This window comes from Corvus moneduloides, chromosome 1 (genome assembly GCF_009650955.1).
Source record: "Corvus moneduloides isolate bCorMon1 chromosome 1, bCorMon1.pri, whole genome shotgun sequence".
NCBI classification, from domain to species: Eukaryota; Metazoa; Chordata; class Aves; order Passeriformes; family Corvidae; genus Corvus; species Corvus moneduloides.
Genome location: NC_045476.1, coordinates 157,233,792 through 157,250,833, shown reverse-complemented (window position 1 = coordinate 157,250,833; position 17,042 = coordinate 157,233,792). Strand labels below are relative to the sequence as shown.

Genomic DNA, 17,042 nt, shown 5'->3' with positions numbered 1-17,042 from the left:
GTTGTTTAATGTAACAGAAAAGGAAAAAATTCAGTCTTTTTTAAAGCTAGGCAAGTTCAGACTGGAAATAAAACAGCTTGTTTTAATGGATAATTAAGCACTGAAAACCTTTCTTTACGACCCAATTGAATAGCCATCTCCCTTTAAATGCATCCTCTGTGACACTCTGCTTCTCTGAAAAGATATTTTTTAACTCAGTTGTGGGCATTAAACAGAATCACTGAGTGATAATCTGTAGCCTGGGTGATTCAGGAAGTCAAATCACAAGGCAAAAATTATGGGTTAAGACAGTGGGATCCAATTCTTCCATGTGCTTGTCCAAACTTCCTGTGTACTATTATACCCTCTAATATTCTTGTACAGACCTAGTCTTTCAGTGTTCTCTACATAACCTTTCCAGCAGGTGAAGTTCCACTGATCTCTGTGCACAAAATATTTGATTACATCACATCAGAAAATATTACTAGTGATATTACACTAAGCCTTATTTCTGTCTCCAGTAGATCCACCTCCATGTCTCTATGGTCCATTTTTTACTTAAAGAGTATTAAAATGCATCCATTCCTGGAGATGCCTTCCAGATCCTTAGACTGCAGTATAAATTCACTATGACTAGCAATTTTTTGTGCATCTTCTACTTGCTGAAGCAAGCCAAACAAAAATCAAACAAACAAACCAAACAAACAAAAAACAAAAGAAAAGGTGGTATTTTCCCCAACAATTTAATTATGTATTTTGTGTTTTGATGTCCTTGACACGATAATATTTAGAATTTCACTGATTATCCTCTTGGTTGCTAAGTGACAGTAGAACTGAGGATGAAGAAAATTCAGTTTGCAGGAGAGCACCCACAGAACACTGGAACACTGTTCTCAAGATAACACTTGTACTATTACAGTACAACACATGTCATGGAAAATGATAAGATAAAGAACATCCAAGAAAGGGATTCCTCCAGGAAAGCTGATGGTTTGCAAATTTGAACTGAAGCAGTCATTGCTCAAAAAAATAAATGTGTTTCAAGAGTGAAACCTGTGCTGTCATATCCAATTGATACTTCCAGCTCATATAGCAGCCACTTGCAGGGCTCTGATTCAGTGGTTTCTTGAACTTGCTGCCATAACACAGCCATGCAAGGAAATGTGGGGTGTCAGTGGCTAAGTTTATTCTCCAGAAGATTTGATCCCAGTGAAGGTACAATCAAGGTATTCTATATGTGGCAGGCTGACATTTCATGATCTCTGGTCCCTGTTCTTGTGGGAAACTTTAGCTTGCCAGATGTCTGCTGGAAACTCAGCACAGCAGAGGGGAGGCAGTCTAGGAGGTTCCTGGAGTGTGTGAAAGAAAATTTATGAGAGTTTATGACCTTTGGAAGAAGAGGCAGCCAACTCAGAAAGAATACAAAGATGTTGCTAGGTCATGTAGAGAGAAAATTAGAAAGGCAAAAGCTCAGCTAGAATTCAGTCTAAGTACTGCTGTGAAAGATAATAAAAAGTGTTTTATAAACACATCATCAATAAAAGGAGGGCTAAGGAAAATCTCCATATTTTATTGTCACCCAGGAGGAGGAAAAGGCTGAAATACTTAATGCCTTCTTTACTTCAGTCTTCAACAGTAAGACTGATATCCTCAGGACAAGCAACCCCCTGAGCTGGTAGACAGGGACAGGGAGCAGGCTAGCCCCCCTGTAATCCAGGAGGAAGTCATTAGTGACCTGCTGAGCCACATAAATATGAGTCTGTGGGGCTGGCTGGGATCCACCCAAGGGTACTGAGGCAGCTGCTGGAAGAGCTGACCAAGCCACTCTCCATCATTTACCAGCACTCCTGACTCATGGGGAGGTCCCAATTGACTGGAGGTCAGCAAATATCTACAAGAATGGCTGGAAGGAGGATCTGAGGAACTACAGTCCTGTCAGCCTGACCTCAGTGCCCAGGAGGGTTATGGAACAGATCATCTTGAGTGCCATCATCCAGGATAACCAGGGAACCAGGCCCAAAAAGCATGGATTTAGAAAAAGCAGGTCCTGCTTGACCTCCTTCTATGATCTGATGACCCACCAAGTAGACGAGAAAAAAGCTGTGGATGTAGTCTACCTGGACTCCAGTAAATCCTTTAATACTGTCTCCCATTACATTCTCCTGGAGAAGCTGGCAGCCCATGGCTTGGACTGGTGCACTCTTGGCTGGGTTAAAAACTGGCTGTATGGCCAGGCCCAGAGAGGAGTGGTGAATGGAGCTACATCCAGCTGGCAGACAGTCACTAGGGCTGTTCCCCAGGGCTCAGTACTGGGGAAAGTCCTGTTTAATATCTTTACTGGATGAGAGGGTCAAAGGTACCCTCAGTCAGTTTGCATATGGCACCAAGTTGGGGGAGAGTGTTGATCTGCCAAAGGAAGGCTCTGCAGTGGGATCTGGACAGTCTGGAATGATGGTTTGAGGTCAATTGTATGAGACGCAAGAAAGTCAAGTGCCAGGTCCTGCCCTTGGGTTACAGCAACCCCTGCAGTGCTCCAGGCTGGGGGCAGAGTGGCTGGAAAGTGGCTCAGCAGAAAAGGTCCTGGGGGTGCTGATCGACAGCAGCTGAACATGAGCCAGTGTGTGCCCAGGTGGCCAAGAAGGTCAATGGCATCCTGGCCTATGTATCAAGGATAATGTGGCCAGCAGGATTAGGGAAGTGATTGTTCCTTTGTACCTGTGACTTGACGTGGCACATGTGCCATGGTCTAGTTGGTATGGTGGTGTTTGGTCAAAGGTCGAACTTGACAATCTTGAAAGTCTTTCCCAGCCTTAATGACCCTATGATCAGTATTTTTATGGTTCTAAGGAGTGCTCTGTTTCCATGTGGCTGCCTCAGAAAGGGTTAAGGACTGGCTCCTGCACTCATCATTTGGGAATGACTGGAGAGGTTCTGCATGCACTGTTGAGGATATATCTAAATCTTTGTTTGCTGGCCCCTGGTATCCTAAGAACACCTAAGCTTCTCTGGGGCTTATATAGTCCTGCATTCAATCAACAGCCTTGCTGTGGATTTCAATCCTATGGAAGTGCAATGACCCAGCAGAGCAATACCTTACCACACAATTTATTCTTTCAGAGCAGAAAAGAGGCATGTGTGTATCTCTGAAAAATAACAGGAAACCCATGTGAAACTTTAATGTGGTGAGTGATATCTACCAATATATGTGAGGGGAAGGTGTTTTAAAATTTGGCTTTATTTCTCATGATCCTGGCCTGATTTGATTGGTAATAAATTAAACTAATTCCCCCAAGTCAAGTCTGTTTGTCCATGATGGAACTGGTGAGTGATTTCTTGACCCATGAGCCTTTTATTCTCTTTTCTCTCCCCTGTGCAACTGAGGAGGGAAGTGAAAGAGCAGCTTTGGTGGGCACCTGGTGTCCACCCACCACAATCACAAATATGAACTGTACTTTATTTTTCCTTGAAATTACCTGTGTAATTATTCTAAAAGAATAATTGGAATGTTAAATTAAAAATATGGGGGGTTATATAAACAAATGACATATCCATTAATCTTAACCATACAGATTATCAGTTCTTGAAATTTTACCTTTGTTTTGTGTTTTTTTTTTTAAAAAAGGTATTTTATAGGAGTGTGGTCTTTATGTTCAGCAATCTGTCTGAATAAGATTAATTTAAATCTCCAAAGAGCAATTTTCTTTACTTTATTGTTTTGTTTTTGCCTTGAATCTTCCAATGAGGTGGAATGACTATATCCCATCTGTTTCATTTTACACTTCTATCCTTGCAGCACTTTAGTATTTTCTGTCTTACTTTGCCCACCTATGGGACTGACCAGCTGGCCACAGATCTAATTTAGGCAGCTGCTAGATGCTCCAGTGAGGGAGTACCTGTGCCAGGGAGGATTACTAAACTGATTTGCAACCTTCACATGAAGTTGTAAATATCTACTTGTAAAGTAAGCATTCTCTTGCTGTTTCAGTCAGTGGATTAACACAGTGCTTCTCACATCTCAAACTGGTTCACAGCGTGTAATTTCTGAATAATTTACAAATATTGCTTCAGAAGACTAGCTTGGTTCAATCTATTTATTGAGTGAAACTGTAAAAGACCATACTTTATGAACAAGATAAAGATTTAAAAAGATATGTGTTATGAAGTGCTTTGCTCATGTTCCAGCTTTAAGCAGCCGATCAAAATGAAAGCAAATTTTTAAAATGCATGTTTTCAGTTACTATTTATTAGTTAATTGCATGTTTTCTGTATCCTGACATAATCTCTATTTGACCATCTAATAAGCAGCTGTACCATTCTACTAAAATATTAGTCATAAATACCACCTAAAGGCCCCCCTGGTTTTTAGCAGCCATCTGGTTATAAGAGAAAACCTGTCTCAGAGGGAAAGTAAGAAAAATGCAGAACTCCAAAACAGCTCATATTTGAGGAGGAAAAAAAAAAAAAATCAAGTTCTGGGTTAGCAATCTAACAACCCACCCAAAGCTGCTGGGTGAAATATGAAAAAGTGAAAAATTTATCCAGGCCTAATGCTGCTGTGTTGGGTTGACCCTGAGTTGATGGACAGTCTTTAAGACCAATTACGCTTCTCACAATTTACATATTTAAACCGCACAGAAAGGCGGGACTTCCCCTTTTGGTCGGAGCTCGCCTGCTGGAAGGTGGGGGGGGGCTCCGAGCCTCCCGGCCCCGCTGGGCCGGGCCGGGGCCACTGCCCCTTTCCCCCTTTCTCAGCACCACGGCACGGACCCTGGGTCGCTGGGGGGAACTGTCCCAGAGCCGCAGGCAGCTAAAACCAGCCATGGACTGCTCACAGCTAAACCCATCCAGCGCAGCTTCTGGGGACAGGCGGGTCCCTCTCCTCTCCATGCGGAGCCGGCGGAGCCAGCGGGAGCCGGCAGAGCCTCCTGTCTGCAGCCAGCACACTTCGTGCTGAACTGAAGAGGACACCGTGCAGCCAGCAGCACAAAGGGAGCGAGGCTTTCCCCACCGTCAAGCCCGAACAAGAACACCCTTCAACATGGCGGTTTCAGAGTCAGAGAGAAAGAGAAGTGAGTCACGTGGGACGGAGCTGGAAATGGCGACAGGAGAGAAGAGGGCGGTGCCGCGATTCTGGCGCGCAGCTTAAAGGAAACCTTCTTGCATGCCGTGGTAAGAAACCGTAATACCACAAACTGTTTGTCTCTTTAATCCATTTGAAGAACATGGGGGGATGGAGTATCCTCGTGTGCCTATGAAGTTTGTGAAGAGTGCCTATGTCAGGCTATATAGAAGTAGTGAGAGGCTGTTAGAGACTTGTGGCGAAGAAAAGCCTCTGTGTGCAGGCCAAAATAACTTATCCTTAAAAAGATGAATAACCCCATGTGATGGCCCATGTTTTGTAGTATGAAAGAACTGTGAAATTCTTCATGGGAGAGATGTTCTACACACAGCAGACTGTTTGTTTCCGGGCGGGTGTGCTGTTGGTGGCAGTTTGGGAACCACGTGCAACTGAAGGAAAACCTTTTCTTCCTTAAGCATAAGAGAAAGACTTTTCAAGAACTGCAACACTGACTAACATCCCATGTTCTGTTATCCCTTGTGTGAGCTGGATAAAAGGAGAGAAGTGCTGGAAAGGGGGGGGGGGGGAATCTACTTTAATTTTGTTTCGTTGTTTTCTCTTTACTTTTAATTCTGTTAGTAATAAAGCTCTTTCATTGTACTGCAACTGTTTAAGGTTTGTGCCTGCTTTGCTTTTCTCCTAATTCTTATCTCACAGAAGAAAAATAAGTAAATAATGGATATTTTGAATCAAAACCACTACATTTAATTGGTGTTTCTGCCCGGTTTCGAACTCAACCCGCTACATCAATGGTGGAGAATGCGGGCAATTAATGAGCGCTGTGAGATGAAGATTAATTAGGAGAAAATAATAAGCAGAGCAAGTAGAAAGTTATAACATTAAGTAGAATAATAGAAGAAATTTGCTTTGTAGTAGTGGTAAAAATTCTAGGGGTGGAGGTTTATGGAATTTGTTTTCTTTTAGCTCTGGTTTTGCTATTTTAAGTAACTTTTAGATATGTAAATTTTAAGAAGCGAGGGGTGGAATGTGTTGGGTTGACCCTGAGTTGATGGACAGTCTTTAAGACCAATTACGCTTCTCACAATTTACATATTTAAACCGCACAGAAAGGCGGGACTTCCCCTTTTGGTCGGAGCTCGCCTGCTGGAAGGTGGGGGGGGGCTCCGAGCCTCCCGGCCCCGCTGGGCCGGGCCGGGGCCACTGCCCCTTTCCCCCTTTCTCAGCACCACGGCACGGACCCTGGGTCGCTGGGGGGAACTGTCCCAGAGCCGCAGGCAGCTAAAACCAGCCATGGACTGCTCACAGCTAAACCCATCCAGCGCAGCTTCTGGGGACAGGCGGGTCCCTCTCCTCTCCATGCGGAGCCGGCGGAGCCAGCGGGAGCCGGCAGAGCCTCCTGTCTGCAGCCAGCACACTTCGTGCTGAACTGAAGAGGACACCGTGCAGCCAGCAGCACAAAGGGAGCGAGGCTTTCCCCACCGTCAAGCCCGAACAAGAACACCCTTCAACATGGCGGTTTCAGAGTCAGAGAGAAAGAGAAGTGAGTCACGTGGGACGGAGCTGGAAATGGCGACAGGAGAGAAGAGGGCGGTGCCGCGATTCTGGCGCGCAGCTTAAAGGAAACCTTCTTGCATGCCGTGGTAAGAAACCGTAATACCACAAACTGTTTGTCTCTTTAATCCATTTGAAGAACATGGGGGGATGGAGTATCCTCGTGTGCCTATGAAGTTTGTGAAGAGTGCCTATGTCAGGCTATATAGAAGTAGTGAGAGGCTGTTAGAGACTTGTGGCGAAGAAAAGCCTCTGTGTGCAGGCCAAAATAACTTATCCTTAAAAAGATGAATAACCCCATGTGATGGCCCATGTTTTGTAGTATGAAAGAACTGTGAAATTCTTCATGGGAGAGATGTTCTACACACAGCAGACTGTTTGTTTCCGGGCGGGTGTGCTGTTGGTGGCAGTTTGGGAACCACGTGCAACTGAAGGAAAACCTTTTCTTCCTTAAGCATAAGAGAAAGACTTTTCAAGAACTGCAACACTGACTAACATCCCATGTTCTGTTATCCCTTGTGTGAGCTGGATAAAAGGAGAGAAGTGCTGGAAAGGGGGGGGGGGGGAATCTACTTTAATTTTGTTTCGTTGTTTTCTCTTTACTTTTAATTCTGTTAGTAATAAAGCTCTTTCATTGTACTGCAACTGTTTAAGGTTTGTGCCTGCTTTGCTTTTCTCCTAATTCTTATCTCACAGAAGAAAAATAAGTAAATAATGGATATTTTGAATCAAAACCACTACATTTAATTGGTGTTTCTGCCCGGTTTCGAACTCAACCCGCTACAGCTGCATAGCAAAGCATCTTGGAAATTCGTGACACAGCTTATCATGAACACATAAAAGCCTTGTGCTAATGGATAGCCAAAATAATGGGTGATAACAGGAGTAGTTGAGACAATATTTCATATTTTGAAAGTGACTCTGGCATTTTTACAATAAACTGTGATTTAACATATCAAACTGCTCATAACAGACTTAAATTTAGTAGAAGATGAATCCCAGCAGAGGAACAGAGCCAACAATTATTTTAAAACTATAAGCTGGTTTTATAAGCAGACCTTCATGCTACCTGCTAATATCCATTTTGTTGCTATTTCACAGCAGTTTCTAGGTTTGGTTTGCAGCAAGGAAGAAAGAACAAGGACTTGTACCTCACCTTCAAATCAGCCACCAGGAAGGTACATCTCTGTAGAACATTTATGAAGTTGTAAATGTTATGTTCCTCCTGTCTTGTCCCTATAGATACGCAAGTGAACATTTCAGCTTGTATATGGAGGCTTTCTATTTATGGCATAACTGCAGATTTTGCTATGACACCTCAAGAATTCAATATTCTCTAGAAAAAGCTAAAAGTCACTTTATATCCTTAGACTGGGCCATTTAACACATATAATCCATGAGTTTTCTCATCTCTAAAACACTGTGTTGGCAGTTATGAAGTTTATTGAGTCAATGTCATGAAAGTATGATAAGTGGAAAGCAAAAAGTGCCTCACTGGATGTTAAGTATTATTTGTATTATTATTTATGTGTTGAAGGTTTTGGTTGACCTTTAAATGGCACTGGCTGTTGGGTATTTTCAGTCATGCTATGTACCATTTCATGGAAATATTTTACCCAGACAAAGATAAATTTTTTGGGGAGAAGGGGAAGTTTTCATTGTTTTTCTTATATTAAAATAAACCTGCAGCTGGTTCTCCAAGGGCTGACAGAGGCCTGACTCAGCCCCCGAAGCTGTCACATGGTCTGTCAACCCTGTGGGACCAAGCAGGATGAAGGAGACTCTCACCCAGAACCTGTCTGAGTTGCCCTTTAGTTGCTGACTGTGAGAGATAGGATTGAGAACCTGAAATGTTTAGCTGGGATACTGTGGGCTGAACACTATTCATATGAGCTGAAGGAGGGTGTCCCTCTGTAAGGAGAAGATGATAATTTGGAAAGCACATCTGGGATCCAAGACCAAGCATTCCCTCCCCTGATTTAAGGGATGAGAAGGCAAACATCTTTGACAACTTAACATTTCTCTGTCCTCATTTTCTCTATCTGTCATTTTATGCTCTCCGTGTACAGGTTTTGAGAGATAAAATTGTTACAGCGTGGAAATGCATATCAATCAATGAGGCCTGTGGAAAATAAATATATATGGACCGATTCTTGATAGATGTTTCAGGGATGTTTATTTCTCCAGCTGCATGGCCGGGGCTCTGCCCAGGAACTGCTCAATCACGGGACCCGAGGGTCCTTGCCCGCGCAGGGGAACACAAAACAACCAATGGGGAACGAGGCTGACCCTGTGCCTCCCCCCAGGGCCCCTCTCCCAGGACCATATGGCAGGGGGGAGGGACCCTGACATTTTACCCATTTATTTTTAACAAAAAGAGGTGTAAAACTTAACATTGAAAACAACCGGATAAACATAACAAGAATAGTTTCAAAACAAAACAAGCCACCCTCCTGAGTCTTCAAATGTCCAAACAGATTCTCTGGAACATCTTAAGGCTGACAGAAGGGAGACAGGACTCTCTGGGCATGCTTCGTGGGGAAACTGAGGCAGGAAAGGGTTTCTTCCATTTGTACCTGTTGGAACGCTAAACAACAATAGTTAATTTCTTCCCTCCCCCTTTTCATCCCCGCCTCGGCATTGGAGAGGAGTTGCAGGGAAAGGGAATTGTATAGGGAAGTCATGGGGTGAAGAACAGATTAGGAATAAACTGGGAATGGGGTAAACTTAGAAAAGGGTTCATATTGGGCATAGGGTAAAAGGGTAAAGTAGGTTGTGGGTAGGGAAATTGCTGGGATGGATATTGTTTATAATTTTGTGCATAACGGCTGCCTTTGACTGGAATACCTCCAGGCCCAGTAACATTTGCTGCTTGTAAACCCTTCTTTCCTTGCACTATATGAAATTGTACAACTTCCCCATCTCCTACACTTTGCAGGTAATTTTTAGGGTTATTCTTTTTAATGGCAGTTCTATGGATGAATAAATCTTCCCCTGCATCATCTCGTGTTATAAATCCATAGTTGTTTTTCACATTGTACCATTTCACAGTTCCTGTGATTTTCGTTGCTACAACTTCTCCTATCACATGATTGCATGTTTGTTGTAGCTGTTGGTCCTGCGTGGCTGCTGCCTCAGCGACTCCAATGTCTCGGTTAGGCCCTCGTGTTGCAACTGCTCCTCGCTCTCCGAGCGGCGCTGCTCCGGCGCGTGTCTGGGCTCTGCGCGGCCCCGCGTTGCCATCACCGCTGGCCCCACGCCCTGCAAGCGGTTACGCTCTGCCAACTCCACGCTGCTTTGAGAGCGGCCTCGTTTCGCCTCGGTGCTGTGCTGCGCGGCTTCTCGTGTCACTATGGAAGCCGCCGCTTCTCGCTCTACAAGGCTCTCCGAGCCGTGTGCTCAGAGCGGGCTTCCACGCCGACCCCTGGTTCCTGGCTGCTCGTGGGGGCCGCGTCTTTGCTGCGTGTGGCCCACGGCACCTGCGGCACCTGCGGCGTCGCTCCCTCACTCACGGTTGCGTGGCCGGGGACCCCGAGACAGGGATGGGGTCCGCAATAAGGCGCGGGCTCCCGAGGGGGCCGGGTTCATCCAGCGCAGGCACCTCTGCTGGCACGGCTGCAGTCACGCGCTCCCAGCATGTCTGCCGCGTGGTCTCAGCCACGGGATTTCAGCCATCCTCTGCTCTAGGGGTAATGGGACCATACAAATGCTCCTCAAGAGCTTCGCTGATTACAAGGGATCCACGGAGAGATTCTATCACGAGTGCATGTTCTGTTTGATCCTTTATCTCATCCCAGATCTCGTACAAAAAATGCTTGTGATTAGTTCCAGGAGGATTAATATCAAAAAGTAAGTCTCAAGAAATATAAAAGAAATTTTTGAAAAGCCAGTTAAAAAAATGTTCTAGCTCTCCCGGAACAAATACTTTCTTGTTTTGTTGTTCAAGGATTCTTTTCTAGATACATTTCTTTCTGTGGTTCAGAGAGCCACATTTCCCATGATTCTTCCATAGTCCAGAGACAATATCCAAACCAAGGTGAGAAGAGAGAGACCTAGAGTGGTTTTTACTCATGAATTTTCTGTCCTTAGAGATCGGTGTCTTGCCAGCATTACCCTACCATTTGTTACAGTGGGGATACTGTAACACGCGTATCAAACAAGAAGGCCTGTGGAAAAGAAATATATATGGACTGATTCTTGATAGATGTTTCAGAGAGATGTTTATTTCTCCAGCCGCATGGCTGAGGATCTGCCGAGGAACTGCTCAATCACGGGACCCGAGGGTCCTTGCCCGCACAGGGGAACACAAAACAACCAATGGGGAACGAGGCTGACCAGGGGCAGGGAAACGCCGTGCCTCCCCCCACGGCCCCTCTCCCAGGACCACATGGCAGGGGGAAGGGCCCCAACATAAAATGAATGTCTGTAAATTATTTTGAGCATCCCAGATGAGTGATTTGAAGCAGGAGCTGGATTATGACTGGGTAAGACACAGTATGGTCATGGCAACAAAAAGGATCATCTTGACAGATGGTGAAGTTGATATTTCTGTCTCTTTGGTTGTCTTTTCACATTCATTTTAGAGTAAACTGGGTGATTTTTCCTGGAATGATGAGTTGTCTGCCTGGACACTTTTGTGTAAGCCTAGATGAAACATATCCAGAGCTTTACATAGATCCAGCTGTCCTTTTTAAATAAGTGGGAAACCTCTTCCTGCCCATATTAAAAGAAAAAAATGAGGCCTTTGTTCAACTGTTTTGTCTCCAAACTACTTAAATTTCACTCCTGAAGATAAATCCAGTACCCTTGCCAGACAGCTTTTTAGAAGACTGTGGCAATTAGAAATCCAGGAAGAACAGATTTGTTGCTCTATTTCTACAGCTAGGCCAGACACTGCCAATGAAAAAAGAAGCTGGCTCAGAACAAGATGGAAATTCTAAACTTTCAGACTTATCAGTTCTGAAACTTCCTCATGAAAATCTGCCTTTTCAGGCCTAGTAATAGCCAGATGGAAAAATTATATCTCTTTAAAGACTTAGAGCTTTGTTTTATCATATTCAGAGTACTTTTTTTTTTTCAAAAGCCGACCTCACTTATTATGGTAGAAATATATAGAACTGTTTGAGAGGTTTTCTCCTATTGTGATAGTAGCTAACTGAAGCTCCTCTGTGACAAGGTGGCGCTCTAAGTAGATGAGGGAAAGGCTGTGGGTGTTGTCTGGACTTTAGGAAAGCCTTTGACACCATCTTCTACAGTATCCTCCTGGAGAATGTCTTCCCGTGGCTTGGACAGGTGCACTGTTCACTGCATGGTCAGGCCCAGAGAGGGGTGGTGAGTGGAGTTAAATCCAGCTTGTGGACAGTCACCAGTGGTGTTCCCCAGGGCTCAATATTGGGGATAATTCTATTTAATATCTTTATCAATGATCTGGATGAGGGGATCAAGGGCACTCTCAGTCAGTTTGTAGATGACACAAAGTTGGTGGGAATGTTGATCTGATAGAGAGTGGGAAGGCTTTGCAGAGGGATCTGGACAGTCTGGATCAATGGGCTGAGGCCAATAGTATGAGGTTCAACAAGGCCAAGTGCCAGGTCCTGCCCTTGAGTCATAACAACCCCCTGCAGTGCTCCAGGTTGGGGGCAGAGTGGTTGGAAAGCTGCCCAGAAGAAAATGACCTGGAGATGCTGGTTGACAGCAGCTGAACATGAGTCAGTGTGTGCCCAGGTAGGCAAGAACGTCAATGGCACCGGGTCTGTATCAGCAGTAGTGTGGCCAGCAGGGCCAGGGCAGTGATTGTCCCCATCTACTGGGCACTGTGAGGCCACACCTTGAATCCTGTGTCCAGTTCTGGGCCCCTGTAAGAAACGGTCCAAAGATCCCTCATCTGCCTCATGATCATCGCCAAAGACAGACACTGAACACAGGAGTCCTGGCCTGGCTGAGGTGGAGTGTCTGCCAAGTGTTCCCTGCAGTTGTGCCCACTGGGAGCTGGTATGCATTCCTGAAACTAGTGCAGGTCACAATGGACTGCACTGTTCTTGCTGCCCAGGCAGGAAGGACTGCGCTGAAGTGGAAAGGAGTGACCTGTCCTGTACACCTGTCCTGTACCTGTTTCCCAAAGCAACAGGCCTCATAACAACGGCTTTAGATCTCCCCACCTGTTGGGGAAAGGAGGGAGATGAGGAGATACAGCTAGAAAGCAGAAGTGAGAGCACTGCTAAACTCATGCCAGAAGTAGACGCGCTAACGCTGCTAGGCTGCAAACCATGGCAGGCAGCTCTGCCTATGAAAGGCATGCTTGGTATGTACCTGTGATAGTGCTAGCTTCTAGTTTTGCAATGTTATTATGAAACACAGATATGGTCTTGGCAGTTGCCCCTCGCTTCTGAAAAAGACTATAAAGGGACTTTCTGAAATAACTGAGATCAAAATCTCCCCACGGAAAGAAGACGAATCTATTGGCAGAAGGCCACGAGGACTTCATCTCATCTGTTGGTAGCTATTACCCCCCTTTTCTTCCTCTCTACCCTTTTTCTTTGTTTTCTTTATTGCTCTCTCTCTTTCTTTCCTCTATCGCATTACCGTGTTGTGGGCACTTAATAAAGGTGCGCTGTTTTGATTAAAACTGAAATCCCTTGTGTCCTTTTGCACTCTGAGATCTATAAACAAACCATCACGACCCTCACTTGTATTAGCAGATCGTGACAGCTCCTCACTGCAAGAAAGACATTGAGGTGCTGGAGCGTGTCCAGAGAAGGGCAGCAGAGCTGGTGAAGGGTCTGTAGCACAAGTCTGATGAGCAGCTGGTGGAGCTGGGGGTGTTTAGCCTGGAGAAAAGGAGGCTCAGGGGTAATCTTATCACTCTCTACAACTCCCTGACAGGAGGCTGTAGCCAGGTGGGGGTTGGTCTCTTCTCCCAGGTAACAAGTGACAGTATAAGAGGAAATGGCCTCAATTTGCACCAGGGGAGGTTTAGATTGGATATTAGGATAAATTTCTTCACCTAAGGGTTGTCAAGCATTGGAACAGGCTGCCCAGGGAAGTGGTTCACTCACCATCCATGGAGGTATTGAAAAGATTTCTAGGTGTTATTTAGTGGCAGACTTAGCAGTGCTGGGTTAATAGTTGGACTTGATGATCGTCTTAGACATCTTTTCCAACCTAAATTATTCCATGATCCCATGATAAACGTAAATATAAAAGTCAACATTACACAAGACCAGAACTCATACAGTAAAGTGCAAATTTTGTTTCTAAATGTACCCATTTCATGTCAAGAAAAATGTGGAAGATTTAAAATAACTCCCAAACATTAATATAAAAATTAGCAGGATATATGTTATGTACACACACATGTTTTCAGAACTTTGCCTGATTCTGGTTTCTGTTCTTCATCTGTCATACTCATTCTAGTTTCATCAGATGGGAGAGAAAAAGCCTGAATTAGATGTCAGGTGTTCAGAAAGTCCAGAAACAATATCCTGACAGCTCTCAGCAATTCACTTAATGAGAGACAGCTGCTGGATTTGAAGAGCTAAACAAACTGTCTTTGATTTGAACTGTTTAGGACAGAGGCACCTTCGCTAGGAGCATGAATCAGACAGATGTGCTCCTTAACAATATCTGCCAGTCACTTATTACAGATCTCAGATCAAAAAGTAATTCTGCTCTAATCCAGAGACAGTACATCAAGTAACCGCTGAATTAAGAAACACATCATGTGTTCTGCTTTCCCTCTCACCTGTTTACCTGCATATATGAACCTGGATATGGACCACTACTTGTTTGTTTTTTCAGTTTAACCTGACTTTTCTGTAAAGCTAAATTACACTTATAAAAACATTACTTGAGAAAAAAGTCACCTGGGCTACCTGTGTGTGTATCAATATTCAGCATCCCAATTTCAAATGGCTAAAGTGAACATGTGATAAAAAGCAGGAAAAAACTGTAGAACAAATAAACCTCATAACAGTAGCACATTGTTTCCACTCTGAGGTCTAGTAGAAAGTCAGGTTTACATCTGGAAACTGCAGACCCGTTCCAGACAGCAGCTGGGAGCCTGTCCTTGCTCCATGCAACCATTCACCATGGGATGAAAGCAAGTGCTTCACTGCTTGGTGGAAGGAGGACTAAATGGCTCTGCTGCAAGATCCACAACTCCAGAATGCAAGTATCTTGGGATTTTGGATGTCATAGGAAGAAGTATTTATTCGTATTTCAACTATCTCTGCCTTCCCTTTTTTGTTTCTGTCTTGGCCCCTTTCTTATCTCTTAGGGACAAATGCAACACAAGTCTCACTGCTCTGCAAACCATTGTGGAGGTCAATGATGTTCACTGGTGTTTCAGTCCTCTCGGGGAAGAGAAGCAGAAGAGAAGGATGGAAAGAGAAACTTGCTTAGCATAGCAATGAAACATTTTCCTGTTTTTCCTAGCAAGGGCTGCCTGTGAGAATGGGGCTGTGTTTCCAGACCCGTCTGTCTGCAGGCAGGTCCTACCATCACTAGGGCTCGCAAGAGAGCTGCAGGAGCCAGCCTTGGCTCGCTGCACGAGCTGCTGGTCCTCTGCTAAGCCAGGCTAGAAGGCAGCTGCCTGTGCCTGCCTGCTGCCAGGAATGGATGGAAATCTTGGAAGAGCAATCTGCACAGCAGGAAGTCTTACAGCCCCTGCCACAAGATACAGAGGGATGCCCTGGTACCCCAAGGAACCAGGCTCTGCAGACGCTGCCAGGCATGTCTGTGGAAGTGGATCCTTCAGACCCTGAACATGTCTCTGCTGCTTGCTGCCCTCCATCTGGTTGTGCTGCCCCTGTTCCTGGGCTGTTTATGAGCTCCCAGCAAGCAAACACTGGTGTGACATCTTTTTCTTAAATCTCATTCTCATGCAAACTCTGACAGAGTGAGAAAAGTTTTTTTTTTAAAACCACCATGCTGTTACACCCAAACAAACACCTCTGAGCAGTGACATGCTCTGTCATTATTTCATAATTAATCACATGGCTTCTCCTGGCATGGTGGATGACACCACTGCTCGTATCAGCTCAGTGTGGGTTGTGCCTTGACACCTGCACCAGCATTTCACTGTCATCTCCCTCCCATTCCAGCACCCCAGGAAAGCACTGCTGGGAAGTGGAACATGACCAGCTGCATTTCTGAAGCACGTTCAAAGCCATTTCTGTATGCTGTGTCTCCACAGAGCTGGGACAACTTGACATAATTATTGTGCCACATAATCCCTTTTCTAAACAACACGGTTGCTGTCAGAAAGCTCCTTGATAGGCAGTCACTGATGGATTTTAAAAATAATTGGTTCATATTTTCACAGGTGCTGATCTTGTAATCCCAGTCATTTCATTACAGGGTAGAGTACAATGAAGTAGGGAAGTGCCAAGGCATCACCGAGGTAAAGCAGATCACCCGCTTCTGAACTTGAAGAAAGAAAACAGACAAGTTCTCCTATTCCTGCTTAATTAACATCTCATTTGCATTTGGTTATGCAGCTGCTCAGCTGCACTCAAAAATGTGCAGCTCTGAGATATGGGAAACCCTGAAAACAGCACTTGGGCAAAGATTCCACCTTGCCCATTGTGTGCCTCCAGGCCCTGCTAAGCCAAATAACTGATAACTGAGACCCATGTGCTGGGAAGATTTGTGGTTTAATGGCCATAGCAGTGGCTTGAGAAGGGAAAATACATGATTTAATACATGATTTATACCACTGTACTGAATGCTAAGTGCCTTCCCTTGTGCAAGGTGAGTGTCTGAGCACTGTTTGCTGGAAGAGTAATGTAATAGAGTTTTGTCCCTGTTTTAAGACTTGGTCCCCTTGTGACTGTCATTCAGATAAAGACATTGTCCTTAGGAAACACAGCTTTTTTGTCATTCCTAAAAATTGTTCATCACATCTGATTTAGTTGAAATTGCCCTTTGGGGGCACACAGATGATTCACTAGTACAAAGTCAGCCGGAGCTCAATACTGCCTTAAAGAAAGGGGCAAAGCAACATCCATTCAGGCCTGCAGAGAGCAAATCTCTTACTGATGTCAAAGCCTTTACACCAAGGTTTTACAGCACCAGGATCTTCTCGGGCTCCATTTTAGTTGTCTTAGACTGGTCTTCTGAGTTAATGATTACAGGAATATGTAAGAGCACTTTGGGCTTTCTGAACCTGTTGGGTGGTGTTTGTAGTGCCTCTTGATGTCATTTTCCAGAGGAGGCAAAGAGCACAAAAAGACACTAGGAGAGCTTTATCTGACGGCTTCTGAAAAAAAATAAAGGAGTAGTCTAGAAGAGATGTGCAAAAGCAGAAATCCTCCAGCAGCATCCAGCAGCTGTGTGCTGCAATGTGAAGAATGGAAAAATGGTTTGCGGGGGAGTAAGGGTCTTCCAAGGACTGGCATCCTGATTTCTGAGGTACCTGCCCAAGCCACTCAAA

At 44.7% G+C, this 17,042-nt stretch overlaps 1 long non-coding RNA gene across 1 annotated transcript; it reads left to right on the top strand.

Moving 5' to 3' along the window:
- Positions 1-1,194: 1,194 nt before the first annotated feature.
- On the top strand, positions 1,195-8,804 carry LOC116455520. Its single transcript, XR_004244415.1, has 3 exons — positions 1,195-3,161; positions 7,712-7,788; positions 8,680-8,804. It is a non-coding gene; the product is annotated as an uncharacterized LOC116455520 (long non-coding RNA).
- The last annotated feature ends 8,238 nt before the right edge of the window (positions 8,805-17,042 follow it).